Below are 16,228 nucleotides of genomic sequence, written 5' to 3' on the forward strand. Positions count from 1 at the left end.
ATTGATCTGCTGCGTGTAAAGGAATAATTTAGTAGATGATTTTCTCTGGTTTTAATGTGACACATTATCTATACAATCACACACACAGAGCCTGAACTTATAATAAGCTCACTGGGCAATAGTACAAAACAAATAAACATTTTCTTAGATAACAGATATTCCATATGTCCTGAGGACATGAATTAGAAAAAAATCTATGTTGTGATTAATCCATTATGTAAAACGGAAATGCATTTTTAAGTTGAATGCCAATAAGGTGTTGGCAGGGGATTGGTGGGAGAGATGGTGCTTAGAACACAGAGAACTGAAAATTACATTTTAGATTTTTTTCCCTCTTCTCTAAAATGAGAATATGGTCAGTTCTATATCACCTAATTTTTATGAAGCTGCTGTGTTCTGGTTTGGAAGAATTCTGAATCAGGGTGATTTTAAGAGAGCTGCTCTTTCCCAGGCTTGAAACAAAAGCAAAGCATGGCCAGCTGGCCATTATTCCATCAGTTATTAAAAACATGGCACTGAGTGGGCATCCTCCAGAATGATACAGAAGAGCCACTTGTCACCCATCCATCCCATCAACAAATCTAATTTGGAAAGGTCAGGCAGGGAGAAAAGAAAACTTCAGTCCTCTGACTAAAACAAAGGCAAAAACTTAATTTAAATAATAGAATTTTCAAGTGCACTTAGAGCTGGCATTTGGCTACCCCCAGAAGCATAGCTGACCCTGGGTAATACCATCAGATCAATCACTTCTAATGATACTAATGATAATAAAGGACCACTTACACAGTGCTTTATTAGTGTTATAAAGCATGTTCATATATTATATCATTTGGTCCTCACAACAATCCCATGAAGGAGGCTACTTATGATAACTGTTAAGAACACAAGCTTTGGAGTCCAGTCAATTAGTTTAAAATCCTAGCCCCTCAACATAACAGCTGGATCACCTTGGAAACTTAGTTACTCTCTCTGAAACTATAATAGGAGTAAATGAGGTCATATAGAAAAAGCATTTTCCCAGTCTTTGGCTCATGGTAGGCTCACAATAACTAGTAATTGTTGTTGTTATTATCGTTCCATGATTTCAGTAACTTACTCTTTTCCAATCCAGAAATATACTTCCCAAAATGTGTCTTGAAAACCAGTTTCTGAAACTTTTTAAGCAAATATAAGTATTTATTGAATGAATGAATGGAAAGAACTCTAGCTCATGATCAATCAGGAAAAAAATAATGCATTGGAAGGTATAATATTTGTTCAGCAAACATGTCTGAACTCTTACTGTGGACCAGGAGCTATTCTTCGGAGATCTCATTTAATCCTCCTAGCGATCCTGTGAGGTAAGTATTATCCTCTTTTACAGTTACAAAACTAATAGTCCGACAAATAAACTTACGTATTTGCATGTTAACTTACGTAACTCCAACAAAGCTTGGAGTTAAAACCGGGTCTTTGATTCTAGGTCTAGTGTTCATTCTTGGTAACTTTGCCTCTTGACCAATTACTGGACAATTCAAGACAAACCACAGTATTGTCAGCAAATCCTATCCATGTCCCATGAACAGGCCCCACAGGATGAAACACAAATTTCTTTCTGAATCTAATTCACTTGGCTAATCAGCATGACTCCTAGATGTGTACAGGGGTGTCATATCTGATACCATAGTATAAATGTTAATACAATTAATGAGCTTTTATCTATAATATGGCCCAAATCATGGCTTGCAATGGGAAAAAAAATAAAGAACTGAAGTGAACCTTCTCCACGATCCCCACCTTTCACATTCTCGTTCTTTAGTACCGGCCACTCCCCTTGCTGATTTAGGGGGAAAGGAGGAAAGGAATTTGAAAAGAAAAAAGGGTTAGAGAAGAAGACACCCCACTCTCACTTAGAACTGAAAACATGTGGTTAAAGACTTTAAGAAAATAATATAGCCACTGTTCACCAACTCCAGCTTTGATTCAAACCTCTGGATAGGACACATTCTCCCATAGCACATCTCATGGAACCTTCTGCATCCTCATGGACAAAGTGGGTTGCTGCATATTTGGGTAGAGCAAGTGCCTGGAAGGGAATGGATAGAAAGCTACACTATGGCTTCCCTGGTGGTGCAGTGGTTAAGAATCCACCTGCCAATGTAGGGGACATGGGTTCGAGCTCTGGTCCGGGAAGATCCCACATGCTGTGGAGCAACTAAGCCCATGCACCACAACTACTGAGCCTGCACTGTAGAGCCCATGAGCCACAACTACTGAGCCCTCGTGCCACAACTACTGAAGCCCACACGCCTAGCACCTGTGCTCTGCAACAAGAGAAGCCACTTCAGTGAGAAGCCCGCGCACCGCAACGAAGAGTAGCCTCCGCTTGCTGCAACTAGAGAAAGCCTGCGTGCAGCAACGAAGACCCAATGCAACCAAAAATGAATAAAATAAATAAATTTATATTAAAAAAAACTACACTAAGTCATTCTTTCATTCCATATATATATGCATTTATATTTACAGAGCCTCTTCTACATGTCCTGCATATAGCAAATGCTAAAAATGTAATGTTTACCAAACAAATTTAATTCTCTCATTGCTGTGAAACAGATAAACCAATATCTACCCTCAAGAAACTTACAGTTTAGTTTGGAGAAAAGATATGAAACAAATAATTACATGAATGATTATTTACCTTCAACTGTAACAAGTACAGCAAAATAGAAGTACATTGTGTTGTGACAGCAAATAATGGAGGACTGTATCCTAGACCGGGGCATGAGAGAAGGCTTCCATGGGCAGGAGGAATTTGGGCTAAGGAGGGGGAGGCTGATTTAAGCAGAGAGTAAGCTCCAGGTCATTCCAGGGAGAAGAGCAGCAAACTTTTTGTCATGGCCTGTGAAACCCTAAGATCTGTCCCTGCTTCCTTCATGACCTTGTCTCTTACCAGTGTCCCCTGCCTCGCCACCCGCCCCCCGCAGTCACCCTTCTCCAGTCCCCTAATCTTCTCTCTCTCTTTTAAACATGTCAAGTTTGTCTCTGGCTTGTGACACTTTTGCATTTGCTATTCCCTCTGCCTGGAATGCTCTTATCCAAGCTCTTCACATAACTGGTTCCAGCATCTGGATCCCAGTTCAAAATTGTTTGTTCCAAGAAAACCCATCCACCATATGGAGTGCAGCTCCACACCGACTCCACCAGTCACCATCTACCATATCACAATTCACCTGTTCCTTTATAGCAATTATCAGTGCTTGATGATTTTTTTACTTGTTTGTGTCTATTTCTCCCAGCTAGAAAGTAAGTTCCATGAGAACCAGTCTTGTACGCCTGGCACAAAGAAATCACTCAATAAAAATTAAATAAATGAGTAAGAATTAGCATTTATGAAGACCCTATGGTGAAAAGAGATGTGGCATCTCCCACGAACAGAAAGGCCTGTGTGGTTAGAAGGCAGTTTAATGACTTATTTGATGTTAGTTCTTCAAATGTTTATGTCTATAGGTACAACACATATAGAGAAAATGGCTCATCAGCCATATTTTAATCAGCTTGACAGTAATCACAAATGTCTTCTTAGACAGAGTACACATGCCTTGCATATAGTAGGCACTCAACCAACTTCTGGCTGATTGAAAAATAATTCTAGTCTATTAAGGCCCTCCTACCTTACCTCTGCATATCAAATTTCAGCTTCAAAAGTGACTTCCCATAATTATATCAATAGACTCCTCACTAGAATGGCCCTGCCAATGAGTAGATATTTGATTTTGCCAGCCCTAAAGGAATGCATTCACTCCTTTACAGTCTGGTTCTGGGATTTGGACAGGGTGTGGAAAGTATCCCTTGGTAAGTCTAATTGTATACAGTATGCACTAAAGACTCATAATATGGGTAGGACTAGAATAAGCTCATCAAATAGTAATGTTTGTTTTGTTTGCTCTCTACATTCTTGGGTAGAAGGCATTGTTTCCCAGCACCAACAGATCATCTTTTCCAACCTTCCTGCTCTAGCCATTCACCCCAGAAAGTGAGTGCTGGTGGGAAGAGACTGACAGTTTAATAATTAGGAGTAGCAAAGTGTGGAGGAGGCATTTCATCTGCATGAAACCTTCCCCCAGAGCAATTCCAGAGCCCCTCACACACTGGCTTTGAAGCCTGTGAGGCTTGAAAACAGAGCCTCCTAGGGGAATTTTACTGTAAAATATCTCCCTGGGTCTCTATGCACGCTCCATCCTACAGGGCCTCCAAAGCAAGCCAACGCATCAAGGAAGAATTGTCGTGGGTTCTCAGCCTTGAACATTCTATGCAGGCAAAAACACTTCATATCTCTAAGATGGCTGCCCAGGATCATTTATTGGGTTAATTTGGGGGGAGGGAGACTGACAATCCACATAATTTCAGGACCCACAATTTCAGGGCCAATAAAACAGATATTTTTTGCCTTAATTATGGAGAAAACTCATCTGTTAGACCTAGGCTACTATGACTAAAAATTCCTTAAGGTCAGGGAACAAGTCTAAGTTTTCTTTGTATTAATCAATTTGCACAGGTTCTGGAAAGTCATACTTGGATAAATATTAATGAATGATCATCAAAAATCTATCTATTTCTACAAGATTATGGTTTAAAAACAATCCAATTGCACTAATTTAATATTCTTCTAAACAGGTCTATTATATTGAGGAAAAAATTACAGCTGTAATAGATCTTGTCTTTATCAAGCTTCTGCAATTAGTGCCTTTTGACATTGTTGTCAAGGATTTAAAAAATTTAATCACCATATAGCTGGGTAAGTTTGTTGGGTTCTTTGGTTGCAAGCAAAGGAAACTCATTCTGGTTAACTTTAGTAGAAAAAGAATACATTGGAAAGATACAGCTGTATAGAGAACCTACTGCGTGGCTGAAGAAGCACGTTTGGAAAAGAAAAGGCAGCTCTAAGAAACTCCATAATAACCTGCCCCTCAAATGAATGAACATTAACCTTTTTTTTTTTTTTTTTCCTATCCTTTTATCACTACACTCAAGATTCAGAGTCATAGGAGAAAAAGACTGATTGCCCCAACTTGGGTCCTGGGCCCACCCCATGGCTAAAGGAGAGAAGGGGACTTTGATTTACATCCCCATCAATACTACGCACAATGGGGAAGAGAAGATGCCCAAAATAGATATGGGTGTGCCTTTATCAAAAAAAGGAATGCCATGAGGCTGAAAACCCACAAATGTCCACTACAATGGATGAAGAAGGGGAGAAAGGAATGAACATTTCTTGAGCACCTGTACATACCAAGCAAATACTGTGTGAATTACTTTATACAAGTGTCTATCTCATCCTGAGCCATTCTGAGAGATGGGCATTTTATCTCCACTTTGCAGATGAGGAAATTGAGGCTTAGAGAGGTTAAGGGAATTGCTGAGCACCGCATATCTAATAAGTCATTAGAGTGAAGATTTGGACCCAGGTTTACCTGATATCTGCATTATACTGTATGTCCCAAGCTTTAATAACAGTTATTCATGGGTTATTGTCAGCTCTGAGGGGATATACTGAATAAGGTTCTAGAAAGGCTGATCCTTCCAGGAGAAAATTTAATGCTTTATTGACTGACGGTTGGTGAAATAAAGTACACCTGCAAAGGTGTAGTCAGGGAAAGGGCACAGGGTTGAGAATGGAAGAGAGGAGTTCATGTCCTGGCTTTGCCACTTCATAATTCTGTAACCCTGGGTAAATATCTGAGATGTGAGTTCCTTAGCTGAAAAAGAAAGCTAATAATACCTGATAATTACCTCACAGGAGGCAACAAATCACAGGATTTGGCATTTCTACCAAGACCCTTAACCTCTTTAAACCCAATTTTTTCATGCAAAATAAGGATAATATCTATAACATAGGATTATTGTAAGAATTAAACGAGATAGTATAGATAAATTCTTGAGCACAGGGTAAACATTCAATAAATACTATTTCCTTTTCAACTCACATAATTCTCATGAGGATCAAGAAAGATAATGTATGTGAAAATGCTTTAAGAGCTGTGACATGCTACCAAAACTGCAAATGACATCAAGTTAAGCAGAAAAAATTTTAAATTGAACTATAATTTTTAATGGTCTGAAAATGAAAGGAAGGATATTCATTTGAATAGAAATTAATATTTGGTAGGGAAAAATATGGAGTGTGGCAGAGAGTGGCTTGCTGTTTACTAAACCCATTTCCTTTTCCTCTTGGGTACTTAGCTAAACGCATAATTTCCAGCCTTTCCTGCAGTTAGGTGTGGCCATGTGACTGAGTCCAGGTCAAATGTACATGGGCATAAATTTAGTCCATAAAAATCTCCCAAGTGCAATCCCCCATACACTCTCCTCCAGCATATTTGGATACCATGTATTAATGATGCAGAACCACAAGGGGGAGGGAGCCTGGGTCTCTAAATCCCTGTTTGAAGGAAATCTGACCACTGATCAGAGACATACATTTTGACTTTACATAAGCAAAAAATAAGTGTCTACTGTGGTAAACTACTGAGTTGTAGTCTTTATATATTTTTAACAGTCAGCATTACATTAACTCATGGATTCTCAACCTCAGAACTATTAAAATTTTGGGCTGGATTCTTCTTTGTTGTCAGGGTTGGTTGGAGTTGTCCTGTGCATTTGTAGGATGTTCAACTGAATCCCTGGCCTCTACCCACCAGATGTCAGCAGAAACCCCCCTCCCCCTGAAAATCAAAAAATTGTCCCTGGACACTGCCAAATGTCCCCTAGGGGGCAAAAGCCTCTTGGCTGAGAACCACTGCCTTAACTATACTTGTAAATTAATATACTTTTTAAATAAAATTGATCTCTACAAGACTGAGGTAGAAGGAATGACTCTCCCCAAAGGTAGTAGAAAAGTAGCTAAGGAGCCTAGACTACAGATGAAAACTGTGTCCATAAGCAAATTTGTTGGATACTGAGGATTAAAATTCATAAATAAAATGACTTTCCAAACCTGCTGGTCCTCTACAACTGAATCAGAAGCACCATAATCAAAGACAACACCTTGCACTTCAGGCTATTCTGAGATCTTCAACTGTTGCAGTACTATTTCTCAAGGTAGGTTTATTCCTGTTCTTGGCAATGGCCCTGGAAGAGAAGTGTCTTGGTCTTTCATCAGAGTTATATTCTCCTGCTTGCCCTCAGTGTATAGGAATATAAAGATCTCATAGTGTAGATGGTTTAACATAAAAATCCTCCCTCTGCACAGCTTTCAGAAATCATTTTGGTGGAGTAAAAGCCAAGTAGCAATATATGAGCACTTTCTCTTACACATTTTATTCATCATTCTAAAAAAAACTCATAATGAAAAACTTTTCAACTTATAATGTGTCCACAAATGAAATTTTTTTCATTTTCTTTCTCTTTTTTTCCCTCTTTCAAAAGGTTTCTTTTCTTTACTACCATGCTAAGAATATATTAGAGAATCCATAAAAGTTGCTGATCAGATTTAATGGGGCATTATTCTATTACAAATGTTTGAGTAGGCATTTCCTTCTCAACTCTGATGAGTACAACACATTAACATGAAAAATATAAAAATATAAAATAAATTTTCAGAAGGAATATTGCTTTTCTTCTTTTTTCCTTCGCTTTCACGGCAAGATCTAGCAACACAAAACTGACAATAATATACATACGCTGAAAACTACAAGAGCAGAAAAAGAAAATCACACTTAACAACGAACAAAATCATAAATTTGATGGAGACTTGGAATTGTCTGTGATATTCAAATTTCCATATGCTTTCAAAAATCCTCAAATTCATAAATGCTATCCATTTTAATTGTTTTTATCATTTTAATATATTTTAAGCACCTTTTTTGAAAGTGTATCATAAATTCAGGATGAGAATATGAAGCAGATATGTGTGAAATTGGGAATTTATCAAGATGTGAATACCAGTACCTCAATTTTTCTTTTTAAAGGTACCACATATGGCATAATTAGAAATCCGGGCATCTCAAAACCAAATATGTGTATATGTGTTATATTTCGTACTGCCAATAACTATTAATTTGCTGCTTGGAGCCATTGCTCCTTCCTAAAAGCATAGCAGGTATGAGCTGGTTCTGCTTAATTTCCACTGCTCAAAGGAGAACACACCAAACTGGGAAGAGAGAAAACTTGGTGTATTTGTCTAAAGAGAATTACTGGTATTAACCAGTTAAAGCTCCTGGGAAATCCAAGTACCATCACTAACTATCATCTATGAGCAGAAACCCCTAAACTTCCCATACAAATATTGCCTGCCACTGTAAGCAACCTTACAGCAGATAAATGGAGCTGCTCAAGTCCCCATAGTTATCGTTAGATTATATTATGATTTTAGTTAGGTGATTCTGTGCATACACTGGAAATATGTATGCACAGTAAATCTCTTTCTATAGCTGCATTAATATTCAGCATGTAGATGATAGGCTAGCAATAGCACAACATCATTTATTTTCAAATCCGTGCTCATTCTCATTATGCATTTGTACCAACGCACAGAAAGCCCCTGAGTAATCCTTCAAGGAAAAGTTAGCAGAAGCTGGGTTTACTGTGTGAACGGGAGGAGGGAACATCTCTAAGAACTCAAATTACCTCTTTGTTGTGTTCATTGGAATCCAGAGAAAAATGTACCACAGCTTGCCAGGCTGCACATTTTGCTGTAGCTCTGATGGAAGCAATAAGTCCCGAACCTGCTGCCCAGGAAGAGCTTTTCCAGCTGGAATTTGGGGATCGACTAAAAAAGTTCTTCCCCTGAAAGATGGATTAAATTGATCATTTCTTCCTAGACATAGTGCACTTCAGGCTCATTTTGCTTTGTAATTAAGAAGAAAGCCAGAAACATCATTTACACATTAAGAATTTAATAGATATATTTTTCTAGCTTTATGCATTAGCACAGGACAGCCCATTAATGGAATAAGTCTTCCTTCAGGGTCAATTTAGATGGCTGTAATCTTCTGCAAATATACTGCAAATGAGGATAATTTAATGATCTTAAAACTAACTGCCAGGAGAGGATTGTTATAACTCTCCAGACAACAAAAAGAGACTTGGTATGGTGTTCAGTAGCCTTTTTTTAATTTAACAAATGTTTAATTTCTGGCCACTAGATTTTTTTAAATTGCAAGTATTATCTGCAGTTTAAGGTTAGTCTCTGGCTTGCTGACCTGGGAGGTTGATTCTGATTATGGAAAGCTCAGGGCTGCATTAAATGATGGGTAAAAGGATAACAGTGTTGTACTGAGAAAATATATCCATTGGTTTGCTGATATGACCATGATTATCAACCTCTGCCCAGCTTCTTTTGGTCTGCTCCGGTTCATCCCCTTCTGCAGAACTTCCTGGCTTGACTCCACTAATCCATGTATGTTGGTGTCCACTGTTACAACAATACTTAGCATGTATGCAGCATTCAAGCACTTTAAAAATTCTTATTTGCTCCTGAAAACAATATTAAATGGCAGGTGTGGAGCATGTCATTTTCCCTATTACAACAACTAAGGAATCTGGGGCTCCAGATTCTCATTCCACTCCTCCCACCCCCAGTTAGAGAGCTAAAATTCAAGTCTTCTAACACTTCCCAGTATCATGCCAACCTTGTTACCCCTTGCCTTTAGAAAAGCACTGGTTGAAAGCTGTGGAGATCTAGAGGGAAGATTTGTTACAAAACCTCCATACCCACAGAGAATGTACTATAAAAAACAAAACATTGGCCCTTAAAAATATAGCAGGGGGTGTATGTGTGTGGTAATTAACAAATGAATGGCATTGATAGTGTTAAGAAGTTCATGGAAGGGAGAAATATTATGGGATATAGAAGTCAGAGAAGATTTCATGGAAAAGGTAGACTTGAAAGAAGGGCAGTAATTATATGGGAAAAAAGAAAGCTGTCAGGCAAAAGGCAGCACATACAAATGTGGGACTTTGAAATCAGATAGGCCTGGGCTCAAGTCCTGGTTCTGCCCTTTATTAGCTGTATGGCTCTAATCAAGTTACTTAATTTCTCTAAGCCTTACCTGTAAAATGGGAATAATTATTAGCACCTGGCCCATAGAATTGTTAATAATATATGAGATAATATATGAAAGTGCTTATAGTAGAGTGGTTGGTACAGAATCAGTGTTGAGCTTAAGAGCAGCTTAAGCAAAGGAATAGAGATGAGATATAAGAAGGACTGCCAAAATATAATGATTAAATTAGTCCAGTTTGAGCAAAACTTTGTGGAAAAAAGTAATGAGAATATACTAGAAAAAAACTCAGACCAGATTGTAGGGACCCCTGAATGCCAAAATAACAATTTTTCCCCAGTGGCTTTCTCTTTTCAGTTGCAATTCAGAATCCTTTCTTGGAAAAAATCTTATTTTCAATATATAAAATGGATACAAGTACAACTGCTTTGGTTAGAGCAGATGTAGAGAGTCCAGAGGCCCACCTGCTCAGAATCCCCAACATCCTTTGGAAGGAAACCCAAGTTGGAAACTATGTCTTTTGACAACAGGAAGTATTGAAGTCTTCCTTCAGGGAAGTAGTATGATGAACATTTACCTGGCAGCCAGAGGCAGGGTGCAATAGAGGACAAAGACATGAATGACCACTTAGCATCCTGTTGCAGTTGTCAGGTGATAAGGGTTTGGAATGGAATAGTGTGGTGGCAGTGAAAACAGAGAGGGACATGTGCCAGAGATATTACAAAGGACAACTAGAGAGGTCTTTGCAAGAAGGGGAAGGTGGGGAAGGATGAGCTAAAAGGGATCTAAGATGATTCACAGGCTATAGACCTGGGCAATCATTAGTGGAATCCTTAGTGCCACTCTTCAATTTCCAAAAAGATCATGTTAAATTCTGTTATGCAGAAATGATGGCTAAGGTCATTATTTATGATTTCAAGAAATTCTGGGTAGTTTAGAATACCAATAACTAAATTTATTTGTGGGGATGATAATGGAGGTTAATTGGTAGGGGTAGAGTGGGGAATGAAGTCCCTGGTCAGATAAAGCACTGAGTTGAATCAGGTTAAACAGTCTTCTTTACCCAAACTTCTGATTCTTTAATATGTTGCTGTGCATCTTGAATTCTTAAAAGGGAGATGGAATAAGCAGTTTTCCACAAACTTATTTGACCAAGAACCCTTTTTTTAGAAAAATTTGTATGGGATTAATATTTTTTGGAATCCACTTTGGGACATGCTGCTCTGTGGAAGCCAACAAAGGATCCTTGAGGAAGTCTCATTCCAATCATCATTCACTCATTGAAAATATGCTATGAGTCAGACACATGACTTCTGCCCTCCAGGAACTGAAAATCTATTGAGGAAGGCTCACATGTAACCCACACTATATAGCCACAATATTTACAAAATGCATGTGGTGCTTCGGAAAGAGCAAATGATTCATGTGGCTACAAATAAGAATGCTGGTTTGGTAATTCAAGTGGCATGTGATGAGGCTAGAAAGGTGGTCAGTAGTCATCATTATCATTGTCATTAGCTACCACCTACTGAATGCATGCTGTATGCTAAGCATCATGCTAAGTATATTAAAGGCACTACATCAATGAATCTTCCCTACAATCCCATAAGGTAGGTACTATTATCATCCACATTTTACGTATACAAAAACGGGGGTTAGAGAGATTATATCATTTACCCAAGGTCTCATGCCACCTAAATGGCAAAACCCGCACATAATCCCAACCTATCAGAACCCAGGGCCTGTGTGCTTAACCATTGGGATACATGGGCTTCTTAAACCTTGTGAGCTGTTCTGAGGAGTGTGGACTCCACCGTGGAGGCTTTAGAGAGCCACGGAAGGTTTTACATCTCTTTCTGTCCTTTGACAAATCTCTGAAAACACATTGAGTCAGACCCAAAACATAAGAAAAAGAGACTTGCTAAACTACCAAACCACATCTGCCTTGCAGAGATGCTCATGAAGCACAGCCTCCAAACTGCCTGGGGATTTTCAAATGAAAGGCTCTTATGTGTCTGTCTGCAAGTTACTATCCTGCTGGGTTATCTTCTTCAGTAACTGTTTCTTAGCATTGCACTGCTGCACCATGAAAATCTTGCTTTATTATACCTTCTTCAGAGAATCCGCAGCTCTACATTCTGCCTGTCGTGTGGGTTTACTGAGAGCTAACTTTCAAAGTCATGCATTCTATGGTAAGTGTATTTTAAACCATGCAGCATCACATTAAAAAGAAATGGCAGTCATTCTGCCCTGGAAACTGTTCCCTAGCATGACATTACTTTAATTCACTGGCTCCTTGTAATCAAGATCTAATAAACAGCATCTTTAAATAAGTCCTACACACAGCCTGCATTGTTACAATCAGTTGAACTACTTAAAAAAGAAAACCTCTGAGGCTATCTGGAGGCATTCTGTGCTTCCCTCTGTTTTATGGCACAACCTTAGACACGATGTGTAAAAAGGTCAAGACAGCATGTAGGCTTTTGCATTAAACAGCAGCACACTAATTAGTTTTAGTGACAATGGGGTTCTGTTAGCATGTTCTAATATTTTGATGCTTAGTTTTGTTTGAAACCTCTAGCCATATTACACAAAAGCTCTTCTATCTTCCAATTTTCCTTTTCTTGATTTTTCAACCCCATTATCTGTTTGAACAAAGCACATAGATTTTCTATTGCTATATTTGCATTAGAAGTCTGTTCTAAAATCTAATGTCAAAACAGTTATTTTCAAAGAAGTCAAAAGAGAATTTAATGTGGAACCCAATATTTCCCCATTTAGTTTCATCCACTTTTTCAAATCTCAAATGTAAATTGTGTTAAAACATACCATTAATGAGTTTTAATTTATGCAATTAGCTATCCAGAGCAAGTGTACCATGTTATAAAATGTTAAACATTAACTTCTGAGTGATAAATTTTTTAATGGATTTCCACATTTCTGAATTCTATTTTAAATTAACAGGAGAAATAATACAGTTCTTCAAAACCAAAGAGATTATTTTTCCATCACTGTGTTTGAATCTATATTCTCACGCTTCTTCTAGAATATAGGTAAATTCCTAAAACATTCTCCAGGATAAAGAACTGCAACTGAAGAAAATAACATTATTTGAGACTTTATTAACAAACTGATATTTCCTCAAAATACCAATTACTATAAGTAATTATAATGTAGTATAGCATGACTTTCTATAAAATAAATAACACACTGAATGAATTTTACTCAGCTAACTTAGGAATTGCCAGTTCCTTGTACAAGACATATTTATGTCACTTTTTGGTATCATTTATTGTTTTTTAAAAATCGGTTTGAGATTATAAGCTTACATTGGTCACCATCTTTTCAAGACGCTATTGGGCTAATGCTTTAATAATACCTTCTGACGCTGTTCTCCCTTGGAGAAAAGCAATCAAATCTGTAGGTGGGAAAAAAAAAAAAAAACCACATTCATCTTTGTTCCCTCTAGCCGACTTGGCTATGGTCTACAGAAGCTGAACTTTCATTAAAAGAAAATAAAGTTTCTAGCCCTTCATCTTGTAAAGGTAGTGTCTTTATACCGTAAATCAATACACTGCTGTTTGGTTTGCTCTCCGGCTAGACAGACCAAAACAATATAGCACCAAGGGAACTGGGAGCATCCCCTCCAAGCCATTTGTCTTAATGGAGTGCCCACTTCCAAACTGACTTCTTACTGCTTCCATGATGCCAATTTAATTGTTATCAAGCCAGACCCAAAGAAACAAATCCAATTATAAAGCCAATTCTTCGTGACCAAAATGGGATATATGTGGGTGTGCTATAGACTGCTTGCAATGTGCTAGGCACTGTACTAAACACGTAAATGCATTACTTTATTGCATTCTATGAGAGAAGTGATTTTTTTGAATCTCCATTTTATAAGGAGAAACTTGAGACTCAGAGAGGTTAAGTAACTTGCTGAAGATCACATAGTTTGTTAAGTGGAGCAGCTGGGACTCTAAACTGAAACTGTCCAATACCATATTTTAGTCTCTTAACCACAATATTATGTTGTCTAGCGAAAGTAATATGTATATTTCATTTATATTCTGTACTGTCTCTGAACATTTCCAAGAATTTGCCTCACAACGACTCGTTGGAATAGAATAAAATGGTATTTTCTGGCTCATATTTCTGCACCCAATAGAAATGACACTCAGCTCTTGAAGCACCTTATCTCTAGGAATGGGGGGAAGCACACAAGCTATGGTATCAAAGTAGCTGGGTACTTTGGGCAAGTTCCTTACCCTCTCTGAGCCTTGCATTCTCATCTGTAAAATTGACATGATACAGCTACCGTCCAGGGTCATTGTTAGTACTAGAGCTAATCATTTATCAGACACTAGCTCCATGCCAGGTGCTGTGCAAGAACTTTACTTATGTTGTCTTATTGCATCCTTACAATGGTCGCCTGTGAATATACTTGACACATATTCATCCATTCATTTAAAAAAAATTAGCACCTGCTGGGTGCTAAGGATATATTAGTCATGAGAAGCGTGGTGCTGCCATCTTGACTGGCAATCATTAATAACGATGACGCTAGAACTTTGAGGTTTCTGCTTTTATTAGGTTTTTGACATGGGTGAGGATCTTTACAAAATAAAGTTGAGAATTCTCTGCTTGGCCTGATGGCCTTTAGGATGTGTGATACAGACTAAGGTTGTGTTGTGAAAGTACTGCACTTAAGTTATGATTATTGCTTGAGGTCTTTTACATACAACAAACAATACTTCCTGATAAAAGTCTTCTCTGTTAGCTAGACTAGAGTAGATTCCTTACTGTCCGTCAAACATACATTTCCCCTCCCCAGAGTTTGTTAATTGTGTACTTTCTGCCTGAAGTTCCTTCTTCTCCTTCTCCTCAGTTTTCCAAATCTATCAGTTGTTATTCATTCATTCATTCACTCAACAAATATTTATTGTGTGCTAGGAACTGTTCTAGGTGCTTAGGATTCAGCAGCGAAAAATCAGATAAAAAATCCTAACCCCATGGAGCTTGTATTTTAGTGTAATAATTAATCATTCATTACACCTATAGCACAGGTTGGGGCTCTCTGAGTGTGGACTGAGGGTGGAAATGATCAGTGGCTACAAGGTTTCCAAAGAGCACTAATAATATAGGTGTCCCATGTGAAACCCCATTTCTCTAGGGAGGCCTTACACAGACCTCTGGGTTCTGAATAACAACAACCTTGTAAAGTAGGTAAACAGAACTAAATCACCCCACTTTTGGCTGAGTCACAATAGAACTAAAGACCCTTCCATGTTTCTGCCTTTCCCTCTTCCAAGGAGCCACTCTGTCTTGCCAGCCTAATGATTCAACCTGTTTACCTTTTGGTCCTATTTCATCATCACCTACTACCTCATCCGTGCTCTCTCCAACTGCACAGGGGGCCAGGAATGGGGCATGCTGAAGTATACCTGGTTCTGAAAATCTAGACTGGTTTTTGGAAAAGTCCAAATTACCAACTTAAAAGAAACCCCCAAAAACAAATAAACTTTATTTTAATAGTAAGGCAGTAAATTATTTTTCAAGAATGTAGCTAATAGAGCATCACAATACCCAATATGTCTTGGATCCTAACTCAATATTTTTAATTACTTGCCTTTATTGGTCAGACAAAATATAGAGTCAAGTTTCAAGTAATACCTTTTATTGGACTAATGGTGGAATATTGACAGATAAGCTTTGGGGATATAGAAAACTCCCCTCCAGGTCAATAAGTGATTGACTATGAGGAAAGGATTTCTGTAGGCAGAGAAGCCTCTCTGTCAATATTGTGCAATTTATCCGATAAAAGGTATTACTCAAAACATGCCGGTTGTTTTTCTTTGATATAAAATAATGAGTCTTGTGAGCTAAAGATGTTGTTACATAGGATGAATCTTATGTAAGTCAGTCATTTGACCCTTAAAGCCTCCATTTCCTCATCTGAGAAATAAAGATAATAAAATCTGTCTGTCTACTTCATAGAATTATTGTATATCATTAGCTAATGTTTGTAGAAACATTTTTATAACTGGAAAGTATGATAAAATATGTGCTATTTTTATTGACCATTAATATGCTTAATAAGCATATTAATGGCAATAAGCCTAAATTAATAGATATCAAGGAGGTGTTAAAACAGCAGATTACAACAGTGGAAGTCTTTTTGAATTACCGTCTCAACATTCAAGTAAACAAAATACTCTTGAGTCCCTACTACGGGCCAGACACTACAG

General features: G+C 38.0%; 1 pseudogene; it reads left to right on the top strand.

The window, feature by feature from the left end:
* Positions 1–1,266: 1,266 nt before the first annotated feature.
* LOC137760585 (small ribosomal subunit protein uS2-like) overlaps positions 1,267–16,228 on the top strand; it is a 150,516-nt pseudogene continuing 135,554 nt past the window's right edge.

Source organism: Eschrichtius robustus, chromosome 3 (assembly GCF_028021215.1).
Source record: "Eschrichtius robustus isolate mEscRob2 chromosome 3, mEscRob2.pri, whole genome shotgun sequence".
In the NCBI taxonomy this organism is placed as follows: Eukaryota; Metazoa; Chordata; class Mammalia; order Artiodactyla; family Eschrichtiidae; genus Eschrichtius; species Eschrichtius robustus.